Raw genomic sequence first — 26563 nt, 5'->3', positions numbered from 1 at the left:
TCCATGGTGCTGCAGGCAACGGTACTGGCTGTAGTGGTGCGGCGAGTGCAGTACTCACTGTTCCTCACCACTGTAGCAGGCATGCATCCCAGCACTTTGATTGGAGTTTGGGAGTATGTCTCAAGACGAGCTGCAGGCGGCTGTAGGGGCACTCCCTTGAAGTATTCCTCCATTATGCCGTTTGGCAAAACTAATTCTGAGGCTCTTGTATGGAGTTTAACCGTGCTTTGCAATGTCCCAGCACGAATGTCCACAGTGCAGTGAAGCTTTGCTGGTGACTCTGGCTGCTGTAGCAATAGCAGAGTGTATTCAGGTATTTCCACTTGACGCACGCTATGAGTCTGTGCAGCAGACCTACACACGCGCGCAAAATGTCCCTTCTTGTTGCAGGTTTTACATATCACTTTGACTGCAGGGCATTCCGGTGCATTAGCCAAATGCTTGTCGGATCCACAACGAAAACATGAGTGGGACTTTGCAGCAGGGGTATAACTGGCGGTAGAATGACTTGCAGATGAGCCCGAACGTGCATTTCTGTATGTATCTACTTTTCCCTTTTCCTTGTACTTGAACTGCATGCACGGGCAAGCTGCTTTTAACACTCGTCGTCATGCACTTTGCTTGTTCTCCAGCCGACTCCATCTGACTAACAATTGTAGTAGCCTACTCCAGTGTTAACTGTTCTTTTAGCAACAGTCTTTCTCTAATACGTGGATTTGCAACATGTTCCACTAGCTGGTCACGTATCATGCCATCACAGTTAGCGAATTCACAAGTAGCAGCTAGCCTTCGCAAAGCAGTCACGTACTGAATGATTGACTCATCTGATAGCTGTGCTCATTTTCTAAATGTGTGCCGTTCCACGACCACGTTTACCTTTGGCGTGAAGTAGCCATGCAGGGCAGTTAGCGCAGTTGCTAATGTAGCACCAGTCTCCGGCAATGTGTAGAAAATTCTTTGTCCCTCTGTTCCTAAACAGTGAAGCAAAAGGGCACGTTGTCTTGCTTCAGTCTAGTGATGTTACGAGATGGGCCGAGGCTTCAAAGCGTGTAGCCGCCTCCTACAGAGGTCCAACTTCCTCAACGCGGAGATCATAGGTTCAACTCCTGGCCCGGGATCAGTTTCCTGCAATGTCTTCTCCCTCTCTCTCCCTGTTTCCACACTGTATGTATAGAATAATAAAAAGACTTGAATGATCTTTAAGTAATTATTTGGTCATACATTTTTTGTAATTCATTCCCAACAGACATTTTTCTTTATATTATGCTTTGGAAATCAATTATACTGTATATATACCGTTAATCCTCTAATATAGGCCCGGGCCTTTATTTACTCAAGTGCATCGCGGCCTAGGCCTTGATTGGAAGGAGGCCAGAATTAGAGACAGGCCACTATTTGTATTTGAGCAAAACGGACTACCAGTAGATAGATAGATAGATAGACTTTATTATTAGACTCAATGTCCATTAAAAAACAAACAAACACACGAATTTACAAATTTAAAAGAGACAGTCATACCAGTGTTTCCACATGGCTGACTGGTATCTCACAGCACTGAGTCCAGGATTGATCAACAGCATTAATACAATATTTTGTGTGTCATTCAGTCGAGAGATGAATTTGTACATCAATTTCCGCAGCAGAGCATGAAAAGTATTTACACGCACTTGACAGAATAACTCACTTGCACTGCACCACCTGGGTTTTCCCATCAAAATTCGTAGGCAATCGTTATAGGCAACCTGAAGTTTGCGAATGCTTGCCTTTTTGAACTTAACCCACAAGGGGGCAGTGTAAAGGGGGGTACAGTATGCTCTGAAGAGACTAATTTTAACATCATTAGAACACCAGAAAAATGTACGTTTCAGCACATTGGCTTGTGTATATAAAATACGCCGTTGCCTGTACATATCCTCATCATCACACAAATCATCAGTGATGATGTGTCCCAAATACTTAGCAGTATGACAAAAAGGTAACACATTTCCTGACAAATGAAATAATGGGAACACCAGTTCCTTATCACCTTTAGTTCGACAGATCATAACAGAGCTCTTTTTGGCATTATAACTAACATTAAATTCTACCCCATATTCTGAACATATGTTGAGCAGCTCCTGAAACCCAGCACTAGAGGGAGAAATGATTGCCAGATCATCCGCATACATAAGATGATTAACAATGGTATTTCCTATCACGCATCCTGTTTTACATCTTCTCAACTGGTCTGATAGATCATCCATATAAACATTAAACAGGCAAGGTGACAGTAGCCCACCCTGACGGACTCCGTTACTCACCCCAAATGGAGCAGAGACTACATTCCCCCATTTTATTTGCATGCACTGATTGGCATACCAATAAACCAAAATCCTTAGGACACTGTCAGGCACGCCCCTCTGACTCAATTTTGAAAACAATTTATGATGGTTTATACGATCAAATGCCTTAGATGCATCTATAAAACCAATTAAAACTGAAGAATTCTGTCTTTTATATCTATCAGCAATTTCCTTTAAAGCATAAATACATAAATCAGTTCCATGTTTAGCCTTAAATCCAAACTGGTTATCAGAGGTGTGTACATAAGCAGACACTCTATTTAATAATATGCTCTCCAAGACTTTGGACAGCACACTGGCTAAAGCAATTGGTTGGTAGTTGTCCAGGCTGCCCACCTTGCCGGCTTTATTCTTAATGACAGGGACCAGAGTTACCGATAACATAGAGTCTGGTAGCACTCCATGGGTCATAAAACTAGTAAAACAAATAGCTAGAAGAATTGCTGCTCTTGGGCTAGCATATTTAAGATGTTCTGCTGAAATTTTATCTGACCCACATGCCTTGTTATCAGCTAACTGTGCAATAGCTTGTAGTACTTCGTTGACTGTGATTTGCACAGTATCACCACTGGAAATCTTGCCTAAGATGTAGGGGTCACTTTTAACACAATTAAAAAGCTCTGAGTAGTGTTGCCTCCACAGTTCAGCTATGTTGCCACCACCAGAAACCCCCTCTATGGTACAAGGTAATGATGTATTGTCCCTGTTAATAGCTTTTACCTCTTTCCAAAACCCAGTGACATCGTTACCAAGGAGCTTTTCAGCCATGGAATCTGCTCTCATTTCTTGCTAATTTTTATTAACATAACGAACTGCATATTTATATCTAGCAGTAGTGGCTTTTTTGTAATCAAGAACAGGTCCTTCTCTTGGTCTGCCTGCCTGTACCCAAGCCCTACATGCACTCTTGGCTTCTGCATGATGGTGAGACACATGTTTGTTCCACCCTGGCTTAATAGTGTGTCTTCTCTCAGAGTTGTTACAGTACGTTCTGCTGGCCTCATATACAGATCCCACAATACAATCATACAAGGCACAGAGATCCTCACAATGAGATTTTAGGTTACAATTTACATCATTGCACAGGACAGCATCTTTGGGCAGACAGATACTACTCAAGAGAACATCAGTGTTTCCATAGTATGAAAGCCTATCCTCATTTGTGAGTTTAGACCAGTCAATTTTGTTATTAGAGGAATTTTTCCCCTGCTGTGTCAGCTCAGGGAGACTATCACAGTCCAATGTCATGACAAAAGGAATATGATCAGAGGTGGATGCCTCATAGACAATCTCTATAGTTCTTATAATATCATGTGCATCGGCAGTGCTAATGCAATGGTCAAGCCATGATGTAGTATGCCAGGCCTCACTTATGTAAGAGAAACTGTCTGCAGGCAAAAACATTTGAGTGGATACGGTTAGATTATGTTCATCACAGAACTGTAACATATGGTTTGCAAACAAAGAGCTTTTATCTGATATATCAGCATTCATATCACCCACTACAAATACACTTGTGGCTTGGTTCTCAGAGATAAAAGAATTTATAAAAGCAAGTCGATTTAGATATTCATCCTCATTTGCCAATGCTTCATATGGTGTATATACGTTGAGGATGCTAAATTCCTTGTTATTAATTTTTATGAGGACAGCAATACACCAGTCAGCTTCAAGCCTGATGACTTTTATCATCGAGTCCAACTTTTTGTGCCAGAGGATGGCCACGCCCCCTGCTATTCTTCCTCTCACTATTCCCAGGGAAAGATCCGTTGTGGATTCACCAGCCCCGTGAAAATTGTCATTAAAAGAGTTCAGTTTCCCCAAGTCTTGCTTTGGTAACAAAGTTTCTTGGAGACATAGAATGTCACACTTTTTCAGCAAGTTGTCCACTACTGAGCGCCGGCACTTATCTCCTGCGTTGTTGCCCAGGCGCAGCCCGCGACAGTTATATGATCCAACCCGCATAAATAATATTAGTTCGGCAGCACCGCCGTAGCCCCATTTGGCGCATTTGGACCAGCAGTAAGCCTAGCTCTGCCAGCACCCATTTGCCCTGCTTTGCGTGGCTCATAGTAGCGTCTCACAACGCAACCTTCAGGCCAGAGCTCTGGGTTATACATCTCCATAACATCATTACACTCAGCACAGACTTTAAACGAGCTGTATCGGCTGCTCACGGTGTCAATACGCTCACATTTAACATCATGGCCAAGTTGTTTAGTCAAGTAGTTGGACAGAGTATCTGCATCGAGATCTGGTGTGAATCTGGTAGCGAAAACACTCACCAACTTCGTACGGACCACCTTTATATTCCCTTGTGCAGCGGTGCCAATGATAGGTTTAGACGCCCTCCGATCAGTTTTTCCAACATGCTGTTTCATGGAAACAGGTTGATCCTGGCTGATCTTTCTCTGAGGTCGCTTCTGTTTTACAACCCGGCTCCATTGCGGCGTGTTGACTACAGATCCTCCTGGGCTCGCGCCGCCATTCACGGTCCCTGACTCAGCAGACAGGCCTGAATAGAATGAATAAAAACGAGATTTTGGGTCTATTTGAACCTATAAAATACTAGGTCCATTAATTGAAAAAGTCTCCTCTTTGGCTCCGCAGCTGCCATATTACAGTAAACAACGTTTACAGCTTGCCAGTATTGCACGCTTGGTGGGCTGCCACTAGGAGGATGATTGACAGGCGCTGTCCTTCATACAATCACGCGCACACTTCATGGCTGCACCTGATTGGACGATCGCTTTCATAGCTGTCCTGTCTGCTCCCGGATTTCAAACCGACCAACATGGCGGCTCGTTTGGAAACTTTCTCTTATTGTACGACAATAGTTCACCGAAATGTATTTCTGAAAACATTTTATGCGAGAAATAAGCGATGCAGTTGCTGAATCTGTCTTTATTTTAGATCGACAACATTCAGTTTAATAGATTTTCGAGAGCTTGCGGGAGGCGGCGGCGCACCGTCTCTCGACACTCGGCGTGAGGCGAATGCATTGCAGGGCTTCTTACATACCGTAAATCCTCTAATAAAGCTTCAGCCAAAATCTCCGCGACGCGAAGGCATTGCATGACTGACAATGAATGGGAAGTGTGGAAATAACGCTGCCTGTGGACACTTAACCCGGACTCCATTAGAGACCGACAGTTATTTACCTCCGCCGACAGCGAGACCGGCCAATGTTAAGGCTCGGTTATGCTTCCGCGTAGTGATCACGCAATGGCCACGCAATGGCCACGCAGTTGCTGGGAGACCGTGATGGTTCTGCGTTGGGTTTACGTGTCGAAACGCAATTCAATGCCACACCGGTAAAGGGCGCTATGTTTTTTGTAAAGCATGACCGAATGACCGAGACTCTTGACGTATATCGTCGTTAGCCTCGTGATAGCCTATTTGTTTACTTTCCGGCTTTAAACATCCACAATTTTTCAGAACTTGGTGTTTTATTTCTTTGTGCAAAAGCGACAAGGTGCAAACAATAAAACAAGGTGCAAACAATAAAAGTAGCCTATTAAAAGTTTAAATGGCGGTGTTTATGAGTGGAAACCGGAAAAGCGGTCTCCAGCGGATGTAGTTAGCGGACCAATCACAGCCAATGCCGCTGCGTTGGTGTTGCGTCGCCTCGACGCGCGTCTAGGATTTTTGGGAGGTGCACGTCAGGCCATTGCGTTGGACGTAAGGGGGGTCCGCAAGGACGTAAGGGGTCCGCAAGCCCCCTTGCGTTGTGTCGACGCATAACTTGGGCTTTAGAGATTGGCCGGTAATAGAATACAGGCCAGTATTAGAGGATTTACGGTATTTGTAAAAGTGTTCTTTCAATTTGAATATTTGCACAAAAGGTCACTGATGCACCAGTTAAATTAATAATAATAATAATAATAAAATGCTTTATTTTTGAGAAGGGACAGTGCAAATTAATGAACATCGAAAACATGTCTGTAAACATGCCGGTTTATAGCAAAGCTGCTAATTTGCATCCGTAGTCCCTAATAAAATAATAATAATAATAATAATAATAATAATAAAAATACAAATAGAAGAGATAGGAAATAAATAAATAAAATACAGCAAGAAGAGACAACACACACACACAACACAATACATTACACAATCAGGTATGTCAATAATGTTCAAGTCGTCTCAAGCCCAGTTAGTTGTTGCGCTCTTGGTGTGATTTTAGTCATTGTTTTAGCTGTCCTTTCAAGACGAGTATGTGGGCATTCCCCCCCACACAACAGACAACATGTTCCTCCCATACGTAGTGCAGGGGGGGAATCTCACAGTCTCCTCTGTCACAGGCCCTGGTGCTCATACCTCCCTGAGTCCTTTTCGTTATAAATTCATTCAGCGGCAGTGGAGCAAGACCATGGAGAGTCTTGTATATAAAAAAGGCAAATCCAAAAGTTTTTAAATTATCCATCCATCCATTGTCTTCCGCTTATCCAGGGCGGGGGTAGCTGTCTGAGCAGGGACACCCAGACTTCCCTCTCCCCGGACAATTCCTCCAGCTACTCTGGGACGATCTCAAGGCGTTCCCAGGCCAGCCGAGCGATGTAGTCACTACAGCGTGTCCTGGGTCTTCCTCGGGGTCTCCTCCTGGTGGGGCATGCCTGGGAGGCGTCCAGCAGGGGTGGATTGGCCATAGGGAGTACCAGGAGTTTTCCCGGTGGGCCGGTCAATAATGGGTCGGCAGTGGCTGCCTTTTTTTTTTTTTGCTGCAGCCCAGGGAAAGGGACATGCACCGGCCCACAGAGCTCAGCTGCAGCCCACAGACACATTAGAGGCCCAGTGGCTTGTCTATCTAAGAATACCTGGCCCAGTGGCCCTATGATAGGCTACAGAGGCCCAGTAGTCCCACCCATTTTTCAGACCCCCTCCCCCATGATGTGTGTGGGGGGGGGGGGGGGGGGGGGGGTAACATGTCGTGGACAAACACTCATTCACTAAATGTTCAGAACCTTTGTCTATGAGCTTTACTTGACAATAGATCTCTGCATAGTGTGTGGTGTGTTATAACTAAAGATAGTTAGGCTATCTAAAGTGTTGGAAAATAATATACTATCCTGATTAATTGATAATTGCTTTTATTAACCACTATTTTACATTTTCATCAAAGCATGCCACACATTTGCAGATGTACAAGCTTAAAACGCACATGTTGCAATGTGGTGTGGTTTGAGCATGTAGATCTGCTATTTTCACAATTTTTGACCTATAATTACATCCCCCAAATCAGGTCACCAGAGTTAAAGTGTTTTAAGTATCAATACACTTTCTTCGTGCCCACTGTCCAATTTGTTCAAATATGCTTTACATATTTTTTTCCAGTCAGAGTTAAATAAACAACACTCTTGAATCTTAAATCCTTTCTCCAGAATCCTTCCTAAGAGCAAATAAGCAACATACTGTGTAGTCATCATTTATTTTATTCAAGGCTCCAGAATATAAAGGGATATTATTCAGTATAGTGTTATTAAGGGCTTGTGTGATTATATGTACAGTACATCAACGGGCCGAGTTGGCACAGTATCTGTGCGCAGATTGTGGCGGGCCAGTCTGGACCAAAAAGTCCAGGACCGAATTTTTGTCCCAGTCCAGGCCTGGCGTCCAGGGGGCATCCAAAACAGATGGCCCATGGCTAGAAATTCTGTCCATTAAAATAATGAACAGAACCAGTGACAAAGGGCAGCCCTGCCGGAGTCCAACATGCACCGGAAACAGGTCTGACTTACTGCCGGTAATGCGAACCAGGCTCCTGCTCCAGTTGTACAGGGACCGCACAGCCCTTAGCAGAAGGCCCCCGACACCCGTACTCTTGAAGTACCTCCCACAGAATGCCACGAGGGACACGGTTGAATGCCTTCTCCAGGTCCACAAAACACATGTGGACTGGTTGGGAAAACTCCCATGAACCTCAAGCACCATGCGGAGGGTATAATGCTTGTCCAGTGTTCCACAGCCAGGACGAAAAACACATTGTTCCTCCTGAATCCGAGGTTCGACTATCGGCCGAATTCTCCTCTCCAGTACCCTGGAATAGACTTTACCAGGGAGACTGAGGAGTGTGATCCCCCGATAGTTGGAACACACCCTCCGGTCCCCCTTTTTGAATAGAGGGACCACCGCCCCACTCTGCCAGTCCAGAGGCACTGTCCCCGACTGCCACACGATGTTGCAGAGACGTGTCAGCCAAGACAGCCCCACAACATCAAGAGACTTGAGGTACTCAGGGCGGATCTCATCCACCCCCGGTGCCTTACCACCAGGGAGCTTCTACTTCAGTGACTTTGGCCCAGGTGATGGATGGATCAACTTCCGAGTCCGCAGCCTCTGCTTCCTCTATGGAAGGCGTGTCAGTGGGATTGAGGAGATCCTCTAAGTATTCCTTCCACTGCCCGACGATATCCCCAGTCGAGGTCAACAGCTCCCCACCTCCACCGTAAACAGTGTTGGTGGAGGGCTGCTTCCCCTTCGTGAGGCGCCGGATGGTTTACCAGAATTTCCTCGAGACTGAGCGGTAGTCTTCCTCCATGGCCTCCCCGAACTTTTCCCAGACCCGAGCCTTTGCTTCAGTGACCGCCCGTGCTACAGCACGCTTGGCCAGCCGGTACCCGTCGGCTGCCTCAGGAGTCCCCTGGGCCAACCAGGTTCGGTAGGACTCCTTCTTCAGCTTGACAGCATCCCTTAGTTCTGGTGTCCAGCAACGGGTTCGGGGATTGCTGCCACAACAGGCACCGGAGACCTTACGGCCACAGCTTCGAACAGCCGTGTCAACAATGGAAGTGGAGAACAAGGTCAATTCGGACTCAATGTCCCCAGCCTCCCTCAGGATCTGGTCAAAGCTCTCCCGGAGGTGGGAGTTGAAGACCTCCCCAACAGAGGGTTCCACCAGATGTTCCCAACAGACCCTAACAACACGTTTGGGTCTGCCAAGTCTGTCCAGCTTCCTCCCCTGCCAGCGGATCCAACTCACCACCAGGTGGTGATCAGATGACAGCTCAGCCCCTCTCTTCAACAGATGACACAACCACAAAGTCGATCATTGACCTCCGGCCTAGGGCGTCCTGGTGCCACGTGCACTGATGGACACCCTTATGCTTGAACATGGTGTTTGTTATGGACAAACCGTGACTAGCACAGCAGTCCAATAACACCACTCGGGTTCAGATCGGGGAGGCCGTTCCTCCCAATCACGCCCAGTCACTTTTCCCATGGTCCCTATCTTTTCTAAAAACATGATAATCCGACATTGCTATTGCAGCTTCAATTACGACGTACTCAGGCAAAACAACTTCATTGTTCAGGCAGGATTCACGTTTTGGATCATTTCATTTCCAGTTCAAAGCAAACAAACATTTCATGCAGCCAAACCAATTGAGCTATTAATGAACTTATATTATTTTCAATAATATGTGGTATGTGTCATGTTTTAGCTCGACTGAGTCTTCTGTTCTTTCTGTTTCATGTGAAAAAAGAAAAGTCAAGTCTGGTTCACATTGGACTGGTCTGTTGCTCCAGTAGCAAACAGACCTTTGTAACAGGCCTTTCCAGTACACTGTGTTTTGTTTGAAGATGTACAGTGCGCACTAGGCCTTTGGTGTTTAGCCTCCAAAAACTTGGCCATTATCCAAGAGCTTCTGGGAGCTGCCTGGAGTGAGGCTTCTTCTTACTCTGGGCTATTTTTGTTTCTCTTGCATCACAGGTAAGTATTCAGAGATCCATCGTTTCCAAAAGAGGTCAGCCATATATTGCATCTTCTGCCATCTCCTTCGTATGTACAGATCTCTTTCTTCAAAAAGTCTGGGTGGTAAAACTGGTAGAGCGTTTATACAGGAATCTGCATCGAGAGTGTCTGCTACTTCCAGATGCACAGCCCTGCTGGTCAAGCAGGTGAACATAATTCCATACATTTTGAGAATATTTCTTCCTCTTCTGACATTGATGGGACCAAAGTAGTCTACCCCCACGTTCTTAAATGGTGCTTAATCGGATAAGACGCTCTGCTTAGACATGTTGATCTTTAGACAGGATAACAGGGTGTTTAGTTTCTTCATTGCTGTCCACCCACTCTCAGTACTCCGTCCTCCCATACTGGATCAAGTCTTTTCTGACATTAATGCCGGCCTTTAATGAGGCAATTTCGTCTTTGTACCTTTGACTTTGCACAAAACAAACAATTGCCTGCTTTGCCTTGGTATAATCTTCGGGACACAACCTGTATCTACTGATTGTGGTTTTGAAGTTTTGTATTCTTTTCACCAACATGTCTTTAGTTTCCCTGGGTCATTTCCCATAAGGTTGATGGTAGCATGCATTTCTTTTCTTTTCTGTGTCAGTTCTTTGACCAGTAGTTTTAATCTCAGAAACCAGACCACAGTTGATTTCAGTTTACTGTGAAGTGAGAACCAGCAGGGGGAGCCAGACAGACTGTGTTGGTGCATCGGGGGCCTGTTGAGCCAGAAAGCAGGCTCAACCAACCCTGAGTTTTCAGTTCCAGAACAGCAGTTCTGAATTAGTTCAATCAACTCTGAGTATGTAAACTCTGAGTTAAGTGCGTGCCTGCCGACTCTACAAAGCCATCATCAATGGAGCTCCGATACTACGATTCACCATGGCGACCGGGAGAGCGTTATTAGATATTACTGAGTGTTTATGTAGAAAACAAGCTCATCCTTAGAAAGTGGACCAACGTAACTGCATCAAAGTAGAGATACTTGGCGTGGCAGACATTTACGGCCCGACTTAATGTGTATAACTGAATGAAACAGTCGATTGGTCTAAAGGTGATAAGGCTTTATTTTCAGCTCTGCAACGTGACACTGTGGTGGATTAGCAACGCTGCCTATACGGTGCAGTCTACAGGGGTTCGACTCCCGTAGTTCATAAAGTAACCCAATGAACAAATTATCATTTTCATATAGGTGTAATCCCCTCAGGCACAAAAAGAAAGTGGCTGCAGCTGAAAATTAAGCATGAGAATATTGCACAAATACGTAGACTAAGGCATATGATTTCAATCATGTTTCACATATTAAACAGTAAATATAAGCGGCTATTTCAACAAAGAAATGTCCTTTTTCAGAAAACTCTTGTCGCAAAAAAATCTAAAGAGCTCTGCAAAGAATCTGGATTATGTCTGCAATATGAAATGTTGAAAATGTTGGAGAATATTGTTTAGATATGTGTTCGGTAGGAAAGGTAATCAAAATCCTCTCCCGACGCAAAGCTGCTAGAATCACTTTTATTTCCATATCGATTAGGGTGACGAGGAAAGAACGGCATCTGTTTTCAGAGTTGGTTCAGAGTATGTTACCATGGTAACTGACTCAGATTTATATTGAAGCCTGTTTCCGCCACTGAAAAAAAATATCACCATAAATCATAATTATGAGATAAAAAAAGTTGAAATTATGAGATAAAAAGTCAACATTTTGAGATAGAAAGTAAAAATGACGAGATAAATAGTTGAAATTATATGATAAAAAGTCGAAATTATGAGATAAAAAAGTCATAATATTGAGATAAAAAGTCAGTTTTTGTCAACAGCAGCAGCAATTAAGTATGAGATCTCCTATTCAATTTGAGACTGAGATGGATTGTGAGTACATAGAGGACTACTTTAAACATGGCTTTATAACAGATGAAATACTTAATTTGCTTGCAAATTCACATGGGATTGTATTAAGCAAACGCACTCTTGAAAGGATTTTAAACAAGAAGAGGCTCTGGCGTCGAAAGAATAAAACCGATGTGGCTGAAGTGGCAACCTTCATTAAACAGAAACTGGAGACGGATTTGTGCTTAGCGAGGTAACTTAAGCGTTAACCCTGGGTTTTCCGTCCTACGACGCTGGTTCACTTCTTACCGGGGTAGATCGCCATGGTAACTTACGCTGTGGAGCTAACCTGCTCCGGAGCAGGTTATGTTCCTGATAAGAGATCAACGTGGAGAAACACACCGCCGACTGACCAATCAGCTGTCTTGGTACGCCGACATAAAAAAAAGAAGCTCGGTGGATCGTGAGAGGGTCTCGTAGGAGAACTATAGAGTGTACAGAGACTGGCAAAACTCTTTTGTCTGTGTCTGATGATGTTTTATTTGAGAGATCCAGAGGGAAAGACTTTTCTGTGTCAGCGTACAGCCTACTGACCACTTTGAATTATGTTTTATATTTATTTGATTTGCTCCCAAGTCCGTTTTACACCGCCAGGATTGCAGCTGAAAGAGACTGAGGCTTATATTGTCATAAACCACGTTATAAGAATACATCCAAGCTACATATTCATAATTTTAAAGTTATATGTTTGGCCTTTTATTGCGGAAGGACATCGTAAGAGTTAAAGGGACGAGAGAGAGCGACGACATGATTTAAAAGACGGCCGAAGGGTGGATTCGAACCGGGGGCGCTGCAAAGAGCCTCTTAACATGGGGCGGTAACTCTACCGCTAAGCTATCAGCAAAGTTAAGGTTAGCTTTTAATCAGTCAGATCTACTAGTGCCCTTATGATGGGGCAGTCATATTATACTATTAATACTATTAATACGACTTCCGCATTCACACAGTCGGCAAGTTTTTGCCAGCTGTCCTTCCTGCATTTGGCAAATGAAACTGTTGCTTTTTGCCTGCATTATATGTTTAACTTCTTCGTATTTTTGTAAGATTATGGTTCGCTCCTCGTACGTGAAATACGCCGCTCCGCTGCCGTAGACTGATCCATGTATGTGATTGGTTAAATGCTGCAAACGCCGCCTCTTTCATGTGCACGCGCTCATAGCTGGACAGGTAAACCCTGGGTTGAGTTAACGAGTTGATAACTAGCTTCGTGTGACCGCTTATCTCCAATTGCCTTTGTTAGGGTTACTTAAGCTGGATACCCTGGTATGTTGAACTCGCTTCGTAGTACAGGCCCCTGGTCAGTGCCATTGTAACAGAGTTTTGGTGTTGATTCCACTTCCACAGTGACAGCCAATCATATTTATCGTTATTCCTGTATCACGGACGCTCACTGGTTAGCAGGGCTTTCCTCAGCACATAAATATGGGCTGTGACGTAAACACGGTGCCAGTATGCGAGGATTGAGCCCATGGTAGGTTTGTTACACGAAGCACAGCGTTATAGCCTACTAATACTGTGTAAACAATGTAATGTGATAATGCAGTTATCATGATATTATGTTCAGGAAGCTGGCGACAGTTTTACATGTAACTAAATGTGTTACAGGGGGTTTATTTTGTTTAATGTTTATAACTAGCGACCTTAGCTCGAAGGCTAAGCTAACTTGCTAATTTTCCTCCATAAAGCTGTGCCGAACGAGTGCTGTGCTTGACCGTGAGCTGTCATTTCCGTATCATTGTCCAGGCAATAAAAGTTCGGTCCTGAAGCTACGAGAGTGTCGGTCCTTCTTGCAACTAAACAACACAACGCAGACAACTGTTACACCATGGTTACAGATGGATGCACCTAAAATGTAGGTTAAATGGTCATCTTCCGCCTTGACTACTGCAACTCTCTCCTGGCTGGACTCCCGGCCTCGGCGACTAAACCATTGCAGCGTATCCAGAACGCTGCAGCACGCCTTGTCTTCAAACTACCCAAATTCTCCCATGGGACCCCCCTCCTCCGTGACCTCCACTGGCTCCCCGTTAGCACGCATCCAATTCAAGACGATGACACTGGCCTTCAAGGCCATCAATGGAACGGCACCCATCTACCTTCAAACACTGGTCAAACCCCATGCCCCGAAGCGAGCACTTCGCTCCTCTACTTCAGCTGGCCGGCTGGTACCACCATCGCTGAAATAAAAAAAATGTCGCTCAGCAAAGTCCAGACTCTTCTCTGTTCTGGCGTCTCAGTGGTGGAACGAACTCCCGACCAACTCCCCCCCCAAAAAAAACAAAATCTTACCTATAGCATTTTGATCATAGCACTGTTGTTCTTAAGGTATGTTTGCTGAACAGCTACTACTTTACTCAGACGAGGATGTATCACTTGTTCTATTTTTAGCTCTTGCTTTATCGGCAATGATATGTTGTGGTTTCTTTGTTTCTTTTGACAAATGTACTTATTGTAAGTCGCTTTGGACAAAAGCGTCTGCTAAATGACCTAAATGTAAATGTAAATGTAAATGGTATTGTGATTGACAGAGAAACAGTTTGAATATTACTACAGTTATTGGACAGTGAAGGTGTTGATGAGACTACAGAGGCGTGTGTACCACAGTCATGGTCCGAACTATTTCTGGCACATCGATGGCTACGACAAGCTTAAGCCATTTGGAATTGCAATCAGTGGATGCATTGACGGGTTTTCCAGAAGGTTGATATGGCTTGAAGCTAACAAAACAAACAATGATCCAAAGATCATCGCTGGCTACTTCATGGATGCTGTGATCACTGCTGATGGGTGCCCTGCCAGACTCAGACTTGATCCAAGTCCTCAAGTCCTTGATCCAGTTTTGCTTTCTTCAAACAATACAGGTAATGGACACATTGGGCCCTAGTTTCGTAGACTAGGCGTAGTCAGCGCGCAGCGCACCTGCGCCACGCCGACGGGGTGTGTCCGCCTGGACTTTGCAAGTATCGTGCACCGCACAGGCAAGCGCAGGCACTCCTCCCGTCACTCCCACCCGCACAAGTGGGAAAGAGGGAGGAGAAGAAGGCGCGAGTGGGAGACGAGGAGGAGACAAGGCGTGGACTGGGATTACAGTTTTTCTCCATTGGTTTGGCTCTTTTCTTGAAACAGAAATTACATTCTCAAAACAACATGGACAAATCTCCAAACCACTTGGCAATTGTCCACAACAGAATTGCATTTCTCATTCATTAATCAAATTGCAATTGTCTTAGTACATGTCTCAATATCTCATTACATCTTTGCAAATGATTAAGTACAGGTAGACTACATTTAGCACAATTTCCAAGTGAATAGATCTTGTTGATCTAAACTGATTGTCGATTCTCAGTCTAATGGTTGTTCTCTTCAAAACATGTCAGCATCATTTCATTCTGTAAGTCATCACTTGCACAATAGTCTGATCAATTGTCAAAATTAGTCAAGAACATAATACCATGAATACCATATATGAATCTCTTGGAACATTTGATAAATTGAGTACAGTAATTGACAGTCAGGTGAAACTAGAACTTGACTAACGAAGGAAGAGTTTCACTCATCTCAGATGACCAATCAAACCGTATGTTTAGTTACCTGACAGGTGCTGTCTATGATTGTGAATGCTGCCAAACATATACAGTATATATATAAAGGTTGACCAGGACCAGTACCATTTCTGAACATGGAGGCACCTGGCCAAGCAAATGAACAAGGGCAACTGCCTGCTCCATGAAGAAGAAGAGGAAGAGGAAGAGGAGTAAGGGTGCGTGGTGGTGGAATAGGGGGAAGAGGCAGAGGAGCACAAAGACACCATGTTGTCCCGGATGAAATTCGGGCCACAATTATAGACCATGTTGTCAACCACCGTCTCACAATGGTGGAGGCAGGTCGCAGAGTGCAGCCTAATGTGCCTCGCTCTACAGTCTGTTGTATACTGTAGGACTGGACACTGTGCATAAAGCAAGAAATGTGCATTTACCTATTCATTTAGTGTGCGTGTGTGTGTGTGTGTGTGTGTGTGTGTGTTATAGCCCTGCAGTAATGTACCTCAATGGGATACAGTAGTATTCCAGTCACTGTTCAGTGATGCATTAGAATAGTGGTAAAAAGTAAAGCAACAATACAATTTCATTGGTAACTCATTCTGTAAGAAATACATAAGACATACATTACGAATGGAGTGTTGTCCTTTGAATTCTATGTTTGAACGACAACCTGGCACGGGTGGCTACTCTTACCGTAAAATCCTATTCAGTCAGGACCACTTTGTCAAAAAGAATCTTTATTTATTTGCACAAGTTTCATTTGGCGGTATGGCACTGTTCTGGGACTCCCTGCTCTTCCACGCGCTTGCGTGGAAAGCCTGAGGCAGGAAGAGCACCTTCCTGCCCTTCATGAGCCATCATGAACGGCATAAGCAGGGAGCGTAGCAGCAAAGAAAAACCCCAGACAGAGCAGAGCAACCAACAAGAACAATGGTAAGGTACATAACAGATGACTGGAGGAGCTGGGGTGGAGGTGGGTTGAAAACGCCGGCAGAGGAAGCAACGAGGGAGGTCAGGCTAGAGCAGTTTAAATAGCGCGCTCTGAATGCAATTTCCCAATAGGAAGCGAGCACGGGGAGTCAGCTGAGCCGTCAGCTGATCTCCTCGGTTTTGACAGCTACGCTGTTGCTGCTGATTTAGAGCTTGACGTCGTGGCCTGCCAGAACTAACGCTACGCTTGATTTCAGTCAGGACCACTTTGTCAAAAAGAATCTTTATTTATTTGCACAAGTTTCATTTGGCGGTATGGTACTGTTCTGGGACTCCCTGCTCTTCCACACGCTTGTGTGGAAAGCCTGAGGCAGGAAGAGCACCTTCCTGCCCTTCATGAGCCATCATGAACGGCATAAGCAGGGAGCGTAGCAGCAAAGAAAAACCCCCAAAACGACCACACCGGCAATTTCCCTGACCCTCTTGCTACAAGAGATGTCAGGAGGCTATCTGAGTTAGAATAAATGTAGCCTATTTAGGTAGGAGATTAGCAGATCCGTTGCCCCTCAGCTTGATGAATCTGCTCTTCCTGCCCTTCATGAGTTATCATGAACGGCATAATATATTAATACTAATAATAATAATAATAATAATAATAATAATAATAATAATAATAATAATGATAATAATACATTTATTTGTTGGTGCCTTCCAAACACCCCAGGTCACCTTACATGATAAATTCAATTCAATTCAATTTTATATTGTCAAACAACAGAGGTCATCACCGGACACTTAATATTGAGCAGGACTAGAATACGCTCAAAATTTCAAGAGTCAACACAATTTCAAATTCCCAACATCACCCAGGGGCAAGCTTTACAGCGACAGTGGCGAGAAAAAACTGCCTTAATAGGCTTTTAGGCAGAAATCTCGTGCAGCCCAGGCCCTTGGGTTCCAACTGCATTTGGTGTTGGTAGTATAGTAGTAGTAGCATTACCAGTAGTGGTGGCATTAACAGACGCATGTATCAAGTAGTAGTCCATGGCAGCAGGCACAGCCAGGCCGGGAGCGCAGCACCAAAGAAAAGGCCCCCAAAACGACCACACCGGCAATTCCCTGACCCTCTTGCTACAAGAGATGTCAGGAGGCTGAGTTAAAAATAAATGTAGCCTATTTAAATAGGAGATAGGCCGATCAGTTACCCCTCAACTTGGTGAATAATAATATTTTGATTATACTTATGTACTTCCAATATTCGGCTCATGGCTTGAGCATCTAGGATGGCGCAGATAACGTTCATAAGCAGGTGAGGACCATCTGCCCATGGCTTTTAGGTTGGGCACATTGCTGCTGTGGTTGCTGCTCCAAAGCGGAACGAATGAGCCATGCAGCGTTCTGGAGGGAGGCCGCAGAATTTGCAGAGGAGGCGGAGGCAAGAGGTGAACCAGGCTCGTGACAGGGGTTCTCCTCCCTCCGTGATGAACAGCGGCTCCTGTGGGCTGGCTGGAGCACGGCTCCCAGATAGCGGGCCATGGAAGACAATGGACAAAAATCAGAGTTAGTTTGGGAAATAGGAACAGATATTCCGCTTCTGTCTCTATCAGTTTTGGAATGTTTCAGGAACACAAAGGTAATGACTGTGGAGAGTTACATGGCCTATGGTGAGGTCTTGGGAGGGGTTGAAGATCGTGAGCGTGTGGTGAATTCTCCACACCTTAAGAGAGATGCACCAATCCAGTTTCGATCATGTGCCATTGCCACAGATATAAATGTACTTAATATTATTTATTAACGAATAAAGTGTACATTAGCAGCAAAAGAAATAAATAACACTTGTACCATGTAAAGTGCACTGTAAACAGATATTTTAAAATGTAATATGAAAAGTAGTAGCTGCCTGAAACCCGACAGGCAAAGGCTTAATGAACCGGTGCTTGCTCCGTGTTGCTCTGTGTACTCATCACTAGCTGCTAGCGTGCTCTGCGTGATGACATAACCAGCATAGCAAACAGAATTGAAGTGACTAGATCGCTGTCACTGTATAGCTGTGTAGGATGTTAATAAAAATGAAATAGCTGGATCGGAATGCTGGATCGGCCTCATTCATCCGATATCCAGCTAATTAGTCGATATCGGAGCTGATATCTGATCCGAGTATCTCTATTAAAACCCATAAGACTGTTCCTAACAGTGAGCCTATGAACCAAAGCACCCGTTCCATGGTGGGTGATTAATTTGTGAAAAGGTGGAGTGGGGTGAAAGGGAGACAAATTTCTTGCCTTGGGTTCCTCTCTTGAAGCCGTTTAGCAGGAGCTTAATGGATGGATTCTCTAGCAAGCTGTTGGCAGATGGATCCGAGCAGCGCAGGTGGACTGCACACCTGCGAGGAGGCCTTTGATGGAGGATGGCTGCATTTGCGGGACTCAGTGAACCAAAAGCACATGCGGCCTGGAATGTGAGCTGCTAGATGATGAAGATCCCCAGTAAGGATGCCCAAGTAAGGCGTCTTATAAATCTGTTAATTAATGGTATGGGGAGCACCCTTTGTTGATAAAGTAACAGCTGCTTCATTTTTATTTATTTATTTATTTTTATTTATTTATTTATTTTATTTTTTTTGCAGCTTACAATTATTTAACGGATGTTTTATTATCTCTTTTCCTTCCTCACGAGGCGGGTTCGTCTGGGACTCACTGATTTTGGATGCCCATCCCCATAATAGCTGCAAGCATGAATATAGTTACAGTTGACATATTGCATACATTTTTATGGATTTGTGGAACATTGGAGTCCAAAAGATGTCACCTTATCCTCATCTGCTTTTGGGCCTGCCGGCGGATGGACTAGGCTATAGCCACGGGTTTGGGACACAGCTTGCATGGTGTGAGAAAGAACTGTGAATGGTGCAAGAAAGAGCTTAGCGGCCAGTGCAGTGCCTGCTGATTAGAGCCAGGTCGACCACAGACCAGTCCAGTCTTGGTTAACCTCTGAATGAACATGGCAGCCCTGGCAGAGAATGATTTGTGGTATTCATAGAACAGAGTTCCCCCGTATGACATGGCAAGATCGGCAATGATGGAAAGATCCAGTTCGGCTGGACGGGATGGATAGACTTCGCAGATTACATCTCTGTATACGCGAGTCTTTCCAGGTCTAGGATCATTAGGCTATATTTTAACATCACAGACACATCACCACAATCTACCACACGCTTATCATTAGGCTTGTTCAGGATGGTCTTGGCTTGACTTATCACGCAGACGAGAGCTGCAGGTGTCTGAGGGGGCGGGCTCTAAGAGAGAGACTGTAGCCGAACGCCGTCGAGTCTGACAGCAGAGTCAACGTGACTCAAGCAATAGGCTATATGCAGCGGTACTCAATAGGCGGCCCCCGGGCCGCATCCGGCCCGCCGGCCACCTATTTGTGGCCCCGGAACCATTATTTCTTCAGTATGTGTTTTGGTTGGGTCAACGCGTGTATCGGGACTTGTCTCCATGCCAACGATACACAGACAGCCTGTTATTGGGTCGCGCTGCGAGCGCATTTTTTAAGTTTCACTTTCGTTTTTGAAGCCGTTCGTATATTGCCACTTTGCCAGTAGGAGCATAGATAGATAGCATAGACGGGAAAAAGATTACATGAAAATGGCGTGGTCCAAGTTCTCTGCCTAAAGAAAGATGGACAGTGAAAATCGCCAATTTATAGAAGAATGGACTGAAAAGTTTGCATTGATTCTTCCTCCAACCAGCATGTTGTGTTGTCCATAAACGATCAGTCAGGTTCTTATTAACTCGATTTATTAACACATTATAATCACCATGTCCCTGCTCTCAGTCTAGTGTCTATCTGTCTCTCTGCATCCCCCGCGATCCCCCACAGCATCTCGCGATATCTCCAGTAGCTAAGATACTATACTACATCCCTCCCTTGTTTAGAATTAAAGTACTACTTCAACATAAAAGGGTTTCATTACAAACAATCAAATTAAATCCCTTGTGACTAACTGTCTATTACTGTTGCCTACAATAACACTGTACTGTAATGTTCACAACTCTTTTTTTTTTCATTCATTAACAGATTCAATATGATGATTATTACAGTTGAACATAACTTTTTTTTTTTTTTTTTTTTTTTACAAAGTCACTTTACAGTTACTAAGTGTCCCTGTAACGTGCGGGCTTTCTAACAACCCTGCCACGCCTGGTAGTGACAACCTGCCATTCTGGAACAGGGGCAGAGTCGGGTTCAGGTGGAATCTCGACTGCTGGAGTGATCTGAGCGAACTCCATGTCCAGATTGTCATTGAGAACCCGAGCCTCGGTTGGCTCCGGAACATCAAAGTCCATTACCACTGGAGTGTGGCGCAGATGTTTGACATTCCTGATGACCTTTGATCCATCTTCTGTGTTGATCAGTTCGAAAGAATTGTCCGATGTCTTTTTGAGTAACACATAGCGAGTGTCTCTGAATATGGAATCCAGCTTTCCGTTCTCCATACTGGCAATGTACACTACGTCACCAACTTCAAAGTTGTGTTCCTTCGCTCTTCTCTTCTGGTCAGCGTACTGTTTCATTTTGGTTCTGTACTCCTGGTGATGGTGTCGGATGTCATTTGTCTTCTTTCTGTTGTGTGATATGTCATCTCCCTTCTCCAAGTTTGGAATCTTTGTACGAATGTCTCGTCCAAACATCAGCATAGCTGGTGTCTCCCCCGACGCTCTGTGTGGCGTTGAACGATATGCCATCAGAATCTTAGGAAGCTCCTCCCCCCACACCTTTCCTTCACACTCGGCCGCTCTGAAGGCTTTCTTTAGGTATCGGTGAAATCTCTCAATTTTCCCATTCGATTTCGGATAATATGGAGATGCACGAATGTGTTTGACTCCACACGTCTTGAGGAACGACTCAAAAAGCTGTCCTACAAACTGCCTGCCATTATCCGTCACGACCTCTAGGGGGTATCCGAATCGAGAAAAGATCTTTGTCATTTCTGCAATGACAGTTGCTGATGATATGTCAGATATCACCACAGCCTCTGGAAATTAGGTATAGTAGTCTATCACAGTCAATATGAACTTGTTCTGGATAGGACCTACCAGATCGATACCTAACTTCGTCCAAGGTCTCGGTGGTAAGTCAAGTGGTTGGAGGGGTTGATCGTTCTGGAGCGGCTGATTGAGTACACAGGCGGAGCAGTTTCTAATGTCTCTTTCAACATCCAAATCCATGTTAGGCCAATAGAATTTACTCCTCAGGTACTGTTTTGTACGTACCACACCCTGATGCGTCTCGTGTCCGATCCTGAGTACTCGTTTTGTCATTGCTTTCAGTAACACAATCCTGTGTCCTCTCAGTACAAGTCCATCGTATGTGCATAACTCTTCTGCACACCTGTTGTATGGCTGTAAGGTTTCCGGAACCGGATTTGGCCATTTTCCTGTCTCCACGATCGTCTTCAACTGCATCAGTGTTTCATCCTCTGCCGTTTTCAGGCGAATGTCCTCCAGAGTTATGGCCTGTATGTAACCGATGGGTTCTTTTCATTTCATTTCACCAAAAATCACTTTATATTACAACTGTTAGTTTTAATACATGTTTTTCATTAATATTCGGTTTTGGGGGATTTTATTTTGTTAGTTTTATTTTGGTAACGTAATCCTTCCTTTCCGTCAACATCCTGTGCACGTCGCGCCGTTTCTCGCAGTCCGAAAAATGGCTGATGAGAAGAGGTAGGGGTAAAACGTGCTAGTGCTTAAAATATTTGTTAAGAGTGTGAAATGTATGTTTTCTGTGTGTCTTAACCAGGCGGGTTTAATACCATGGTTTTTTTCAGCTAATTGAGTGAATGGTTATGTTATGTGTGCAGTTGTGAGTGTATTTTGCACGGCACTCTGAGTGACGGTGGTGAGTCTAAGTTAAGCTAGTCTCTCATGCAGTTGTTATTCCTCCCCTCCTCTAGAGGTGTGTGAGACTGAGAAGAAGAGTGCTGTGCTGTACTAACTATAATATTGCTGTACGCAGGTGAGCTCCCATTTGCTTTTGTGTATTTTTGTAATTGCATTTGTAATGGTTTCACAATTCTTATTCACCCTTTTGGTGTTGATGTTCATATGTGTTCTTATTTACTTACTAAAATGTTGCCAGTGGGTCATGGGGGGGGGGGTTGTTTGGTGTTTGTATTATGACTATGAGAATGAGATTAGGAGTTACACATGCAGTCCGAAAAATGGCTGATGAGAAGAGAGGTGTGTGAGACTGAGAAGAAGAGTGCTGTGCTGTACTAACTATAATATTGCTGTACGCAGAATAAATCTCCCCCTGCTGGCCGAAAACGAGAATTGTGGTCTTTCTTTCCTCAACGACACAACACAACGCAGACCGGTTGCAGTGGTGCCGTGACCCGGATCCACGCTGCTTCAGACTGGTTCTTCGTTTCTTCTGGAGCTGTGGATCAACACCAGCTTGGTCACATGGGGTTGCTACCCACCAACCATCTTCATTAATGTATCTTTTGGTATAAAAAAAAAAAAAAAAAAAAAAATAGAAAAGTGATTTTGTTCAGCTATTTTGTATTTCCTGTTCTGAGGATAAATTTGATATTTTCTGTATTTTATTGTGTACAGTTAGGTGCTGTTTAAGAACTTTAAAATGGCATTCTTTTGGGAAAAAGCTGGGAAAGTTGATGATGACAAAATTTCAGCTGACATTTTTAATCTTTCTGTTGGGAGGGGAAGATTTCTCAGTGAGTTAGCCAGTACTCCAGCCAGAGGTGCAGCAAATGTTGGTTCACCAGCTCACTGTTCCACACGTGTACCTGGTAATGTCGCACCTAGTTCCAGTCAGGGTGCCGCACCTTCAGGTCTTCCAGACATGACAGACCCAGTGTTAAATGACTTAATAACACATATTGCGCAGCAAGTAGGACAGACTATAAGAGATCAATTGAGGGTTGATCGTGACGGGAGGGATGTTAAAGGCACACAAGCTCAGAGTAGTGTTAGCCAGATACCCAGTGACCCTACTTACCTCAACTTGACTGGTACCAAGTTAGTCCTACAGTCAGACGTCAGAGAGCCTCCAGTCTTCAGAGGAGATGGCTCCGATAAGAACACAGTCTGTGAGTGGGAAGAGTTGATGGAAGTTTATCTCAAAAAACGAGCCACGCCTCCACACGAACAGTACTTTGAAATAATGTCCAAGCTCATGGGAAAAGCTAAAGACACAGTAAGAATAACTCTGAGGAGCAGTCCAGCCATGAGACCTCAAGAAGATCCAAAAATCATCTATGACATTCTCAGGCGACATTTTAGTGATGTAACTTTTTCGTGCATGCCTATGGCTGATTTTTATAGCACCGTCCCAGTGCCAGGTGAGACCCCTGTAGATTATTGGCTCCGTCTGAACAAGGCCGTTGATGCAGCAGAGGAAGGTCTGAGAAGGTTAGGCAGACACATGGAAGATCCTTGTCAGGAGGCAACCATGATGTTTGTTAAATACTGCCCTGATCCCGCTCTCACTGCTATTTTCAAGCTTAAAGCACCAGATAAATGGACAGCCAGTGAGGTTCAAGAGCACATTGATCGCTACCAACTTGAAATGAAAAGAACCCATCGGTTACATGTACATCATGCAGAGTCACTGACACTCTGTCGACATACAATTCCACATACTCATTGTCCTCAGTCTCTTGTAATGGAAGTCTTGACAGTGAACCTGCCACATTGGATTTTCCCACTATGTGTTCGATCTTGTAGTCGTACGGCTGTAGTCTCAAGCCTAATCTCTGTATGCGGGGTGGCGATAGTGTAGCTTTCTCTGGGTTGAACATGTAGATGAGGGGCTTGTGGTCTGTTTGTAGCGTAAACTTTCCTCCCCACAGGTATGTTCTGAAATGTTCCACAGCCCAAACACAACCTAGAGCTTCCCGCTCTATCTGAGAGTAGCGGCGCTCTGTTGGAGTCAATGAACGGCTCGCATACGCCACTGGCTTGTTCCGTCCATCTGATTGGGTTTGAAGCAGGCGCGGCGCTACTATTGGGCCTGGTGGGCCTGGGCCCACCCATTTTAGGCCTGGGCCCGCCCATTTTGACTCATGCCTACTGATTAGTGAGTGATTTTCTTTCTAGCTGTTCATCCAATAAGCAGCCTGAGGAAAGCTTTGAGTGAAAGCTTCTCAGCCAATCAGCGGCTTCTACCCCGTGTGGACTACTAAGCCCGCCCACAGGCTGCATCGTCACCAGCAAGTGATCCAATAAAATGAATGACTTTGGCGCGCAAGCTTTGAGATGAGAAATCAGACAGAACAGACCCCGTTTTTTTTTTTTTTTTATGGCTTATTTTAATTGGCCCATCCACTTTTCTTGTGGCCCACCCACAATCAAAATCCTGGCGCCGCTAGTGGTTTGAAGTAAGACTGCTCCTAGTCCTACTGGGCTCGCATCACTGATGACTACTGTTGGTGCATTCAGCTTAAAGTAAGCCAGGCATGGCTCACTTACCAACGCGTCCTTCATTGCTTGGAACGATTTCTCTGTTTCTGTCGTCCACTCCCATTCCTGTCCTTTTCGAGTCAACTTCCTTAAAGGTTCTGATAGGTTCGCATAGCTCGGTATGAACTTCATCAGAAATCCGCAGGTGCCTAGGAATGAGCGAAGTAGCTGTACATTCTCAGGTCTTGGTGCTTTACAGATAGCTTCCACCTTCCTTAGATCTGGTTTAATTCCTTCGGCTGAGATCACATGACCAAGTATCTCGATCTGCTGTAGTCCGAATATGCACTTGTCTCTGTTCAGGGTTAGGCCTCTGTCCGTGAATCTCTGGAAGACTTGTCTCATTCTTTGTTCCAATTGCTCATCATTCTCACTGAAGATCACAACATCATCCATGTAACAGACGGTGCCCTGCATTCCGCAAAGCATCGAGTCCATAGCCTTCTGATAGGCTTCCGGTGCACTCGATAATCCAAAGGGAACTTTTCTGAAGCGGTAGCACCCTCTGTGAGTAATGAACGTGGTCAGGTGTCTAGATTCAGGGGCTAAGTCACACTGCCAAAACCCTTTCCGTGCATCTAACTTGGCAAACACTTTTGCTCCCTGCACAGCATGTAAGATGCTGTCTACAGTCGGTACTGGATGTCTTTCTCTGATCACAGCATGATTCACCTCCCTGAGATCTACACATAGCCTTACTTCCTTGGTGTCTTTCTTTGGAATTAGTAGTATGTTGGAGACCCATTCTGATCCTTCATTCACTCCCTCTATTATACCTTGGTCAAGCATCTTGTTTAACTCCTGGTTCACAGCCTCCAACATTGGATAAGGGACTCTCCTCAAACCCTGAGCTACAGGTGAGACTTTCTCATCGACTGTAACTTTATGACTGTAACCTTTAATTTGACCTAGTCCTTTAAAAAGTGAATGAAATTAATTTGCTAGATTACTGAATCTCTCTGTCTGTCCTACTGTGTTCACAGTTTCTCCAGGGTTCAGTATCTTCAATGCAAAGCTGGCTTTCCTACCTAGCAAGGCCTCAACCTTTCCTTCTATGACATAAACGTCATCTTTCACTACCTTGTCCTGCCATCTAATTTCTGCCTCAAAATAACCAGCACATCTAAGTGGTGTTGTCTGGGCATAGGCATAAAACCTCTTTCTGGTTGGTCGTAGTTCTGTCCTTCTGGACAATGTTCTTCTAAATAGGTCTTCTCCTATGAAGTTTCTATCACTTCCTGTGTCTATGACCATTTTTAGCTTTTGTCCATTTACTTTCACTGTTTCAATCCCTTCCGAATCAACTGCATTAATAAACTCATCTGACTCTGAGTCAGAAGGTTCATGCACTGCTCTAACTGGTTTACGAAATTTGGGCTTTTCTTCATCCCTATTTCTGTCACTATTCTTCCCTCCCTGTGCAAATATTTTCTTCCTACACACTCTTGCATAATGTCCAGTTTTTTTACAGTACAAACAAGTAGCAGTCCGAGCTCCACATTCATCTTCTCTGTGGAGATAATCTAGACTCCGTCTGCGCAGCTTCAAAAGCTCTTGCAGTTGACAATGCTTTGTCTAAAACCAGTCCATCCTCCTGTAACAGTTTGTCACGCAGCCTCTTCATCGCACATTTCT

Source organism: Eutrigla gurnardus (assembly GCF_963514095.1).
Source record: "Eutrigla gurnardus genome assembly, chromosome: 19".
NCBI lineage: Eukaryota > Metazoa > Chordata > Actinopteri > Perciformes > Triglidae > Eutrigla > Eutrigla gurnardus.
The sequence above is the reverse complement of the archived record's forward strand: the minus strand, read 5'-3'. Positions refer to the sequence as shown.